The sequence below is a fragment of the Anolis sagrei genome, chromosome 1 (assembly GCF_037176765.1).
Source record: "Anolis sagrei isolate rAnoSag1 chromosome 1, rAnoSag1.mat, whole genome shotgun sequence".
Taxonomy (NCBI): domain Eukaryota; kingdom Metazoa; phylum Chordata; class Lepidosauria; order Squamata; family Dactyloidae; genus Anolis; species Anolis sagrei.
Window position 1 is genome coordinate 163,654,050 of NC_090021.1, and position 10,645 is coordinate 163,664,694.

At 44.7% G+C, this 10,645-nt stretch overlaps 1 protein-coding gene across 3 annotated transcripts in view; it reads right to left on the reverse strand.

The window, feature by feature from the left end:
• RAB17 (RAB17, member RAS oncogene family) overlaps positions 1 to 7,919 on the reverse strand; it is a 31,669-nt gene extending 23,750 nt beyond the window's left edge. For 2 of the 3 annotated variants that reach the window (XM_067469974.1, XM_067469976.1), the window contains exon 1: positions 4,568 to 4,743. The gene's annotated coding sequence lies outside the window, so the exon portion shown is untranslated. Of the gene's footprint in view, positions 1 to 4,567; positions 4,744 to 7,892 lie in introns of those variants that run through there. The other variant, XM_067469975.1, reaches the window with a different exon arrangement.
• Between the last annotated feature and the right edge of the window lie 2,726 nt (positions 7,920 to 10,645).

Below are 10,645 nucleotides of genomic sequence, written 5' to 3' on the forward strand. Positions count from 1 at the left end.
TCTGCTTTGATAATCTGATTATATGGCAGTGTAGAAGGAGCCAAGGAAACAGAAACGAGGAACAGCTCTGGACTGGATGGCCTACAAGATCTCTTACAACTCCATGATTCTTTGATTTAGTATGAAAGCAGACTTTTTTGCTGGGAAAGTGGAAAAATAAGAAATACGGTGAGAATAACCTGAAAAGAGGGAGAGTGGGGGACAGAAGATGCCTACTTTGATTTTAATAGTTCACCTGATCACTAAATGTATTGCTTTAGGGTGCATCTAATCTATGGAATTAATGCAATTTGACACTACTGTAACTGCCATGGCTCAATGTTATGAGCCATGGCAGTTTGGTGAAGCACTGGCTCTTGTGGGAGAAAAAAAAACCTCTGTCTTTTGGTTTGGGGGGCGGGGGGGGGGGGGCAGACAAAGCAGGACGGGCAAAATGTAATTTGCATCTTCCAAAAAAAAAGGCATATAGCAATATATTTATTTATTTCTTCTTAGGCAATCCCTCATAGCCCAATGATGATGGTCTTCCAAATATAATGTCTTGGCGGTAGGTCCGTAGGTGTTCCCCCGCAGTGAGGGCATTGGTTTTCCAGGTGGAAGGCAGTCCCGGTCGAGTTTGGCTTGACATGCCTTCCTCTTGGCACGCTTCTCCCTTTTGCCCTCCATTCATGCCTCTTTGAATTCTGCAGCACTGCTGGTCACAGCTGACCTCCAGTTAGAATGCTTAAGGGCCAACGCTTCCCAGTTCTCGGTGACTATGCCACAGTTTTTAAGGTTGGCTTTAAGCCCATCTTTACATCTCTTTTTCTGTCCACCAACATGTTTCCTGTTCTTGAGTTGGGAGTATAGTAACTGCTTTGGGAGACAGTGATCGAGCATTCGGACAATGTGGCCAGTCCAGCGAAGTTGATGGTGTAGGAGCATCGTTTCAATGCTTCTTCCAACACACTGACATTTGTCCGCCTGTCTTCTCAAGAGATTTGCAGGATTTTTCAGAGGCAGCACTGATGGAATTGTTCCAGGAGTTTTGTGTGATGCCTGTAGACAATCCACATTTTGCAGGCGTATAGCAGGGCTGGGAGGGCCATCACTTTATAAAAAAGCACCTTGGTCTCCCTACAGATGTCCTGGTCCTCAAACACTCTCTGCTTCATTCGGGAAAAATGCTGCGCTCACAGAGCTTAGGCGGTGTTGTATTTAAGTGTCATTGTTTACTTTTGTGAAGAAGTGGCTGCCAAGGTAATGGAAATGGTCAACATTTTCTAATGTTACACTGTTGTTGTTCATTCGTTCAGCCGTCTCCGACTCTTTGTGACCTCATGGACCAGCGCACGCCAGAGCTCCCTGTCGGCCGTCACCACTCCCAGCTCCTTCAAGGTCAGTCCAGTCACTTCAAGGATGCCATCCATCCATCTTGCCCTTGGTCGGCCCCTCTTCCTTTTACCTTCCACTTTCCCCAGCATAATTGTCTTCTCTAGGCTTTGCTGTCTCCTCATGATGTGGCCAAAGTACTTCAACTTTGTCTCTAGTATCCTTCCCTCCAATGAGCAGTCGGGCTTTATTTCCTGGAGGATGGACTGGTTGGATCTTCTTGCAGTCCAAGGCACTCTCAGAACTTTCCTCCAACACCACAGCTCAAAAGCATCGATCTTCCTTCGCTTAGCCTTCCCTAAGGTCCAGCTCTCACATCCGTAGGTGACTACAGGGAATACCATGGCTTTGACTAGGCGGATCTTTGTTGCCAGTCTGATGTCTCTACTCTTTACTATTTTATCGAGACTGGACATTGCTCTCCTCCCAAGAAGTAAGCGTCTTCTGATTTCCTGGCCACAGTCTGCATCTGCAGCAATCTTTGCACCTAGAAATACAAAGTCTGTCACGGCCTCCACGGTTTCTCCCTCTATTTTCCAGTTGTCAATCATTCTTGTTGCCATAATCTTGGTTTTTTTGATGTTTAGCTGCAACCCAGCTTTTGCGCTTTCTTCTTTTACCTTGATTAGAAGGCTCCTCAGCTCCTCCTCGCTTTCGGCCATCAATGTTACACTATTAAGCTGTATTTCTGGCATTGCAGAGGGATTGGCTGATGACGCTATCATTTTTGGCTGCTGGGTGGTGATCCCTCTGGATGCGGCAGTCCAGTCAGGGATAAGAGAATCAGGCTATGTTTAGGGCACCTTTTCTAGTCCCTTCCCCATGTGGGGTGAGCAGAGTCAATCCTAAAAGGGGCAGTTCAGTCATGGGTACAGCTGCTGGACTACTCAACTGCCTCGGACCTTGAGGTAGAATGACTGAATCCATATCCACCACCCATGTGCCAGTCTGTGACTAGGGGCTTCCAAATTTCACAGTCCTGCCCCCGTCACCACTTGCTGATCACCTTGGGAGTTTTGTTGGTTTGTTTTTATTTTTCTTGGAAGACGCCTGTGCGTGAGGTTTTTTTTTTTAATGTGTGGAGGTTGGTGCACAGCTAATTAACACACAGTCTTCACAGAGTCAGGTCCCAACCAGTGACATTGTTAACACAACGATGGTGGCTTCTCAATCTGTTGCAGCCTTCTTCTGCTTTCACAGTCGTTGTAACATGCACCATGTTATCCTACTCCTGATCTGCTGTTGAGGTCTTTGGGTCTTTGAATTGTGCATGATCTGGAACCTCCCCTGTGGCCCCTCCTGGGAGTGCATGACTCTGGTGCTTATGCCCGCAGATTCATAGGAACACGCAAGCCCCCTTACCATGACAAGGTAACAATCCATGGAGGGATATTTATTTATTTACTATACTTATACCCAGTCATTCGCACCCAGAAGAGGACTCAGAATGGCTCACAGATCATGCCAAAAATTCAATGCCCCATAACACATACAATAAAAATACAACATCTCAATCTACAACAGTTAAGGCATATTTCAATTGCTACAACAATGTTCAATGTCCCATGGAGGGTTGTCGGGTGCTTTCTTTGACGGACAGGGTCTACTGGCTGTACTGATGTTATAGAACTCCAGTATGCTGATGACAACATTGCCTGTGCACATTCAAAAGAAGATCTACAAGCTACTCTATACACCTTCGCAGAAGCATATGAGAAGCTCGGCCTGTCATTGAACGTCGAGAAAACCAAAGTGCTGTTCCAACAGTCACCAGCCAGCCCCTCTTCAATGCCAGAGATACAGCTTAATGGTGTAACATTTGAAAATGTTGACCATTTCCGCTACCTTGGCAGCCATCTCTCCACCAAAGTCAACATTGACACCAAAATACAACACTGCGAGTGCAGCATTTTTCCGAATGAAGCAGAGAGTGTTTGAGGACCGGGACATCCGTAGGGAGACCAAGGCGCTTGTTTATAAAGCTATTGTCCTCCCAACCCTGCTATACGCCTGCAAAATGTGGACTGTCTACAGACGTCACATGCAACTCCTGGAACGATTCCATCAGCACTGCCTCCGGAAAATCCTGCAAATCTCTTGGGAAGACAGGCGGACAAATGTCAGCGTTCTGGAAGAAGCAAAGACTACCAGCATTGAAGTGATGGTCCTCCACCATCAACTCCACTGGACCGGCCACGTTGTCCGGATGCCCAACCACCATCTCCCAAAGCAGTTGCTCTACTCCAAACTCAAGAATGGAAAATGGAATGTTGGAGGACAGGAAAAGAGATTTAAAGATGGGTTCAAAGCCAACCTTAAAAACTCTGGCATAGACACTGAGAACTGGAAAGCCCTGGCCCTTGAGCGCTCCAGCTGGAGGTCAGCTGTGACCAGCAGTGCTGCAGGATTTGAAGAGGCACGAATGGAGGGTGAAAGAGAGAAACGTGCCAAAAGGAAGGCACATCAAGCTAACCCCAACCGAGACCGCCTTCCACCTGGAAACCAATGCCCTCACTGCGGAAGAAGATGCAGATCAAGAATAGGGCTCCACAGTCACCTACAGACCCACCGCCAGGACACCGAACTTGGAGGACCATCATCCTCGGACTACGAGGGATCACCTAAGTAATACTGATGGAATTTGACCTCAGCCACTATGGTAAATTTAATGCTGGTCCCTAACCCCACACCATTTTCTGGCATCTTTGGGTTTGAAAACATGGGTCATATGCAGCATAACAGTTAACTAACCAAAACAAGCAGTTGCTTTGATAGCTCTTGAGCATAAATACTCTTGACAAGAAAAAAATTGTTTGAATTCAATTGGTAGACTTAATTAGAGTTGATTCATTTGTTAAATGGGTAGCCAAACACTGATGTAAATTCTGTTGATTTCAGTAGGAAATCAATGGAATTTGATAAGACTCAGGGCAGTACTTCCATTAGTGGCAAACCAGCAGTTTTAAAACAATTACTTATATCACAAAATTGCTGTGATTCTATAAGGCCTGGATATATCACATACTTCTGCTGTTTTGTAAAGCAACATTGAGCACTAAGCAAGGCTGTTTTTCTCCAGCTGCACACTCATCCAAGGGTTCGACAGTGGCTTTCTAAGTTAACTATTAGCCAGTTACTCTTCTAACATGGGTCACTGTGCACCAGTGTTTATTGTTTCTTCTACTAAATATCTTACCTTTTGAAATGTTTCTGTTGTCCTCTCTTCTTTGGAAGAAATTGGCTTCGGCTTATTTATTTAGTGGTAAGCAAGGAAGGGCAACTTACAGCCACAGACACAATACAATGTAAGTGAGGCGGCTGTCTCTCCTCCCATCAAGGAAGAGCCCTCTTGCAGCTTTCCAGACTGACTCAACCTTTTTTTAAAATCAGGAAGTCAATCTGCAGTTCAAGGTCCACTTATTTCCCTCTTGGACAATCGCTTCTCAAATTGTGCTGCAAAGATAGGAGCACCATAAAACCCAGGGATTTAGATTGAACTGAGATTGACAGAAGTGGTGAGTGTTTCATAGAATCATAGAATCAAAGAGTTGGAAGAGACCTCATGGGCCATCCAGTCCAACCCCCTGCCAAGAAGCAGGAATATTGCATTCAAATCACCCCTGACAAATGGCCATCGAGCCTCTGCTTAAAAACTTCCAAAGAAGGAGCCTCCACCACACTCCGGGGCAGAGAGTTCCACTGCTGAACGGCTCTCACAGTCAGGAAGTTCTTCCTAATGTTCAGATGGAATCTTCTCTCTTGTAGCTTGAAGCCATTGTTCCACGTCCTAGTCTCCAAGGAAGCAGAAAACAAGCTTGCTCCCTCCTCCCTGTGGCTTCCTCTCACATATTTGTACATGGCTATCATATCTCCTCTCAGCCTTCTCTTCTTCAGGCTAAACATGCCCAGTTCCCTAAGCCGCTCCTCATAGGGCTTGTTCTCCAGACCCTTGATCATTTTAGTCGCCCTCCTCTGGACACATTCCAGCTTGTCAATATCTCTCTTGAATTGTGGTGCCCAGAATTGCTACTTCATAGCGTAGAAAAACTCCTGTTCCCTTTCATATTCATCTCCAGAATCCCATCTTTTTTAAACACAGTTATGTATAGAGCACATTCAGTTTTTATTTTTCCCTGAGATTGATAACCCTGCTTGGCCTAAATATTTGAAAGGCACCAGATCCAATCTGATCATGGAAACTATGCAGAGCCAGGATTGGTTAGTACTTGGATGGTGAACTGCCAAGTCATACCAAGCAAAGCTGGCTATATTCAGAGGAAGGCCATGGCAAAACACCTCTGAATATACCTTGAAACTGAATATACCTTGAATAAACCTGTGAAACTAATACGATAATCAAAAGTCAACAAAGAACTCGAAGACGTGCCTGCATGTGAACACATCATACGCCCATAAAAACTTCCCTCCCAACAACTAACCTTGGAAATTCAGAGAGTTAATCAGAAGGATTTGTTTGTTTAAAACAAAAACAAAAAACCACTTACTGTTCAACCACCAAAGGAATTTGCCAATAAGAAAAAAAAATCCATTATGAACACAATGAAATTTGTCGAAGGCTTTCATGGCTGGAATCACTAGGTTCTTGTGGGTTTTTTTCGGGCTATAGAGCCATGTTCTAGAGGCATTTCTCCTGACGTTTCGCCTGCATCTATGGCAAGCATCCTCAGAGGTAGTGAGGTCTGTTGGAATTAGGACAATGGGTTTATATATCTGTGGAATGGCTGGGGTGGGGCAAGGAGCTCTTCCCTGCTGCAGTTAGGTGTGAATGTTTCAGCTGATCACCTTCATTAGCATTTGAAGGCCTGCCTGAGCCTGGGAAAATCTCTTGCTGGGAGGTGTTAATCTGTGCCTGGTTGTTTCCTTTCTGTTGTTTTGCTATTGCAATTTTAGAGTTTTTTAAATACTGGTAGCCAGATTTTGTTCATTTTCATGGTCTCTTCCTTTCTGTTGAAATTGTCCACATGCTTGTGGATTTCAATGGCTTCTCTGTGTAGCCTGACATGGTGGTTGTGAGAGTGGTCCAGCATTTCTGTGTTCTCAAATAAAATGCTGTGTCCAGGCTGGTTCATCAGAATTATATCACACTGGTCCTTCTCCTCAACCTCTGCCCTTTGATCCCTTGCCTTAGTGTTAGTTAGGGACTGAGAGACATGCCGGGAGCAGCAACCATTGCTGCTGCTGTTGCTTCGGAACCCTCATTCTGTGCCCTCAGAATTTAAAGGTGTTTTTATGGGGGTTTTTTCAGTGATGGTCACTCCTTGGATTGTGAGGAGTTCTGTTGCCAAATTTGGGGTCATTTGGCCTTGTAGCTTTTTTTTAAGGTACTCATTATTCACAGAGCACACACACACACACATATATATTTATACCCCACTTTACCTCTCCCAGAAGAGACACAGGCTCCTTCCAAATAGGCTCCAAAATGCAGGGCCTGTCAGGCTTTTACTGGCGGTGTACAAATGACGCCACTGGTAAAAATGAATTAATTTGGAATAACAGCAGTAATTCTGAATTAATTAAATACCACATTAGACCAAGGCCTTCCTGAAGGACTCCGGTCTAATGAGGTATTAGACCTGTGGGGACTCACCCTCAGGTATTCCTAGGGGTTAGTCCCCACAGCCATCTCCGGGCTTGGCCCCATGTAAGCCGCTCCGAGTCCCCATTGGGGAGATGGTGGCGGGGTATAAATAAAGTTTGTTGTTGTTTATTCGTTCAGTCATCTCCGACTCTTCGTGACCTCATGGACCAGCCCACGCCAGAGCTCCCTGTCGGCCGTCACCACCCCCAGCTCCTTCAAGGTCAGTCCAGTCACTTCAAGGATGCCATCCATCCATCTTGCCCTTGGTCGGCCCCTCTTCCTTTTGCCTTCCACTTTCCCCAGCATAATTGTCTTCTTTAGGCTTTGCTGTCTCCTCATGATGTGGCCAAAATACTTCAACTTTGTCTCTAGTATCCTTCCCTCCAATGAGCAGTCGGGCTTTATTTCCTGGAGGATGGATTGGTTGGATCTTCTCGCAGTCCAAGGCACTCTCAGCACTTTCCTCCAACACCACAGTTCAAAAGCATCTATCTTCCTTCGCTCAGCCTTCCCTAAGGTCCAGCTCTCACATCCGTAGGTGACTACAGGGAATACCATGGCTTTGACTATGCAGATCTTTGTTGCCAGTCTGATGTCTCTACTCTTTACTATTTTATCGAGACTGGACATTGCTCTCCTCCCAAGAAGTAAGCGTCTCCTGATTTCCTGGCTGCAGTCTGCATCTGCAGTAATCTTTGCGCCTAGAAATACAAAGTCTGTCACGGCCTCCACATTTTCTCCCTCTATTTTCCAGTTGTCAGTCATTCTTGTTGCCATAATCTTGGTTTAAATAAAGTTTATCATTATTATTATCTTGCACTTTTGGGCTCCTGGAGCCCAAAAGTGCAAGATGGCACCTACCCCTTCCCCTGAAGCCCCCCCCCCCCCCAAATTAATCCTTAAAATTTAAAAAATTTACCAGGCTGCCACTAAGTTGCTCCGACAGTCCTCCTCGCATGTAGAAATGACACACCAAGAGGAAGAGAGAGGAGCAAAATTGGTGGGCATCTAGACATCCCTCTGGAAAAGCCCGGGTTTTGGGCGGAGATGTGGAGACAAAAACCCATGCCAAAGCGGGTTTTTTCCCCTGTCTGGATATGCTCTCTAAGCAGCTTAACATAAAAGCATCACCATACTATTTAAAATATACAAATATGCAATAATTAATTATTGCATATTTGTATATGTTAAATATCAGGATTAAATATAAACAATCTTTTAAAAATCTCAGTTAAAAACCTTTTAAACATGTTCAAAGCTTCTCTCTCTTAGGTTTTCAGAAAAGAAACATAAAATGCACCACTGGCAAGGGAAGGGGGATTGCTAGTCAACCACGTCAACAATCTTAGGAAGCAATGGTCACTAGTAGACAAATGTAGCTGACTGGCAACCTCCGCTTCCCTACACACAGAGAGAGAGAACTCTGTGATTTTGCTGCAATAGATAAATTTGCAAATTTAAGCATCAGTAATTCCTTGGAAATAATAATGTATGTACTTGCATGAATAAGCCACTAAACTGTTATTAAAAAACAGCAGCCCGTGCAGACAATGGCGAAAATGCTGATACAACCCATGACATAATGGCCTGTGGAAAAAGACAAAAGAAATCACATCAAAGTTGTATGTGCGGCTTATCATGATACAATAGCTGTAGATCACATCAGACCAGCTGAATTATTGTGCAGGCAAGCAGAGTATGCTAAGTAGGCTAAGGCTCTGGTTTGGCTGTTTTTGAATTGCAAAGAAAAAGCCCCAGGTCCCATTCTCCTCTCTGCCTGCCCCACTTGCTTATTAATAGCCATGTTTCTCTCCCATTTAATTTATATCTACCCTCCCACATTTCTGCTCTCTGTGTTTTTTTTCTGTAAAAATGGTTTGACTTTTTGTTGTTTTGTATGTTTCTGATTGTTTTGTTTTTTCTTCTCTTCTTCCTCACCATCTTATTCCTTGCTTCCCTTTTCAGAAGCTGTATATTCATCCTATGGATGCATGTTGAAAGGTTGATTTGTCTGTGGATTAATTCCTTCTCACTGTGACGCATGTTAAGTCTCATGATGTCTAACAAATGACATTGAGCAGCAGCAGGGCTGGCTGACATGTCTGTGCCAAGCCACGCAGTTGTGTTTCCTAGTTCTGCCACAATTGTATCCACCCCTCTCCCTCCCCTAAAGGAATGACCTATATTTGCTGCTTTGAATTTTTGTCCTCTGCTGGGGCTAACTGCAGTCTGAACGCAGGGGGATGCACATCAAAAGCACTGGAAAATTGTACTTTTCTCTCTCCCATAAATACAGTTGGCAAATGGCACACTATTTGCTCTACAGGCACCCTTTGGCACTCCAGAGTATATCCCACTGTCGCATATCTCAGACCAATAGAGGTCACAAACATATGGAAACATCATCTCCTTCCCATAAAAATCAATGTTGCACAGGGATTCTACCATCAGTTTGTTTGAGTTTCTTTTCACAGTGATGATGGCATGTTCCACATAATGGATTGAACAAACAGGAAGTAGTTGTTATAAAGCTAGTTTCTTCAGGCCATACACTTGACTCCAAACCACCCCTATTAATTATCTAACCATGCTGGAGATTTCCAGCCATTGGGGGGCCTTCACTCTGGCACATGCTCTTCCAGCTGCTGAAATCACCAAAGAAGAATTCAAACAAATAGCCAACACCTATAGGGAAAAGGTCCGCAAGGCTAAAGCACAAAACGAGCTCAGGCTTGCCAGGGACATTAAAAAAAATAAAAAGGGATTCTTTTCTTATGTCAGTAGAAAAAGGAAAAACAAGGACGCGATAGGGCCTCTTTGAGGAGAAGATGGGGCAATGCTGACAGGGGGTAGGGAAAAGGTAGAACTACTTAATGCCTTCTTTGCCTCAGTCTTCTCACAAAGAGAAAGTCATCTTCAACCTCAGCAAGATGGAGTGATGAGGGATTAGAGGACATCCAACCCCAAATTGGGAAGCAAGTTGTCCAGGAATACCTGGCCGCTCTAAATGAGTTCAAGTCCCCAGGGCCAGATCAATTACACCCAAGAGTATTGAAGGAACTAGCGGAAGTCATTTCGGAACCATTGGCAACCATCTTTGAGAGTTCTTGGAGAACGGGAGAAGTTCCAGCAGACTGGAGGAGGGCCAATGTAGTCCCAATCTTCAAGAAGGGAAAAAAGGATGACCCAAACAACTACCGTCCGGTCAGCCTCACGTCGATACCAGGCAAGATTCTGGAAAAGATTGTTAAGGAAGTGGTCTGCAAACACTTAGAAACAAATGCGGTCATCGCTAATAGTCAACATGGATTTATCAAAAACAAGTCATACCAGACTAATCTGATCTTTTTTTCCGATAGAGTTACAAGCTAGGTAGATGCAGGGAATGCCGTGGATGTAGCGTACCTGGATTTCAGTAAGGCCTTCAACAAGGTCCCCCATGACCTTCTGGCAAACAAACTAGTCCAATGTGGGCTAGGCAAAACTACAGTGAGGTGGATCTGTAATTGGTTAAATGACGAACCCAGAGGGTGATTCTCCCCAATGCTTCCTCTTCATCCTGGAAAGAAGTGACAAGTGGAGTGCTGCAGGGTTCCATCCTGGGCCCGGTCCTGTTCAACATCTTTATTGATGACTTAGATGAAGGGTTAGAAGGCAGGATCATCAAGTTTG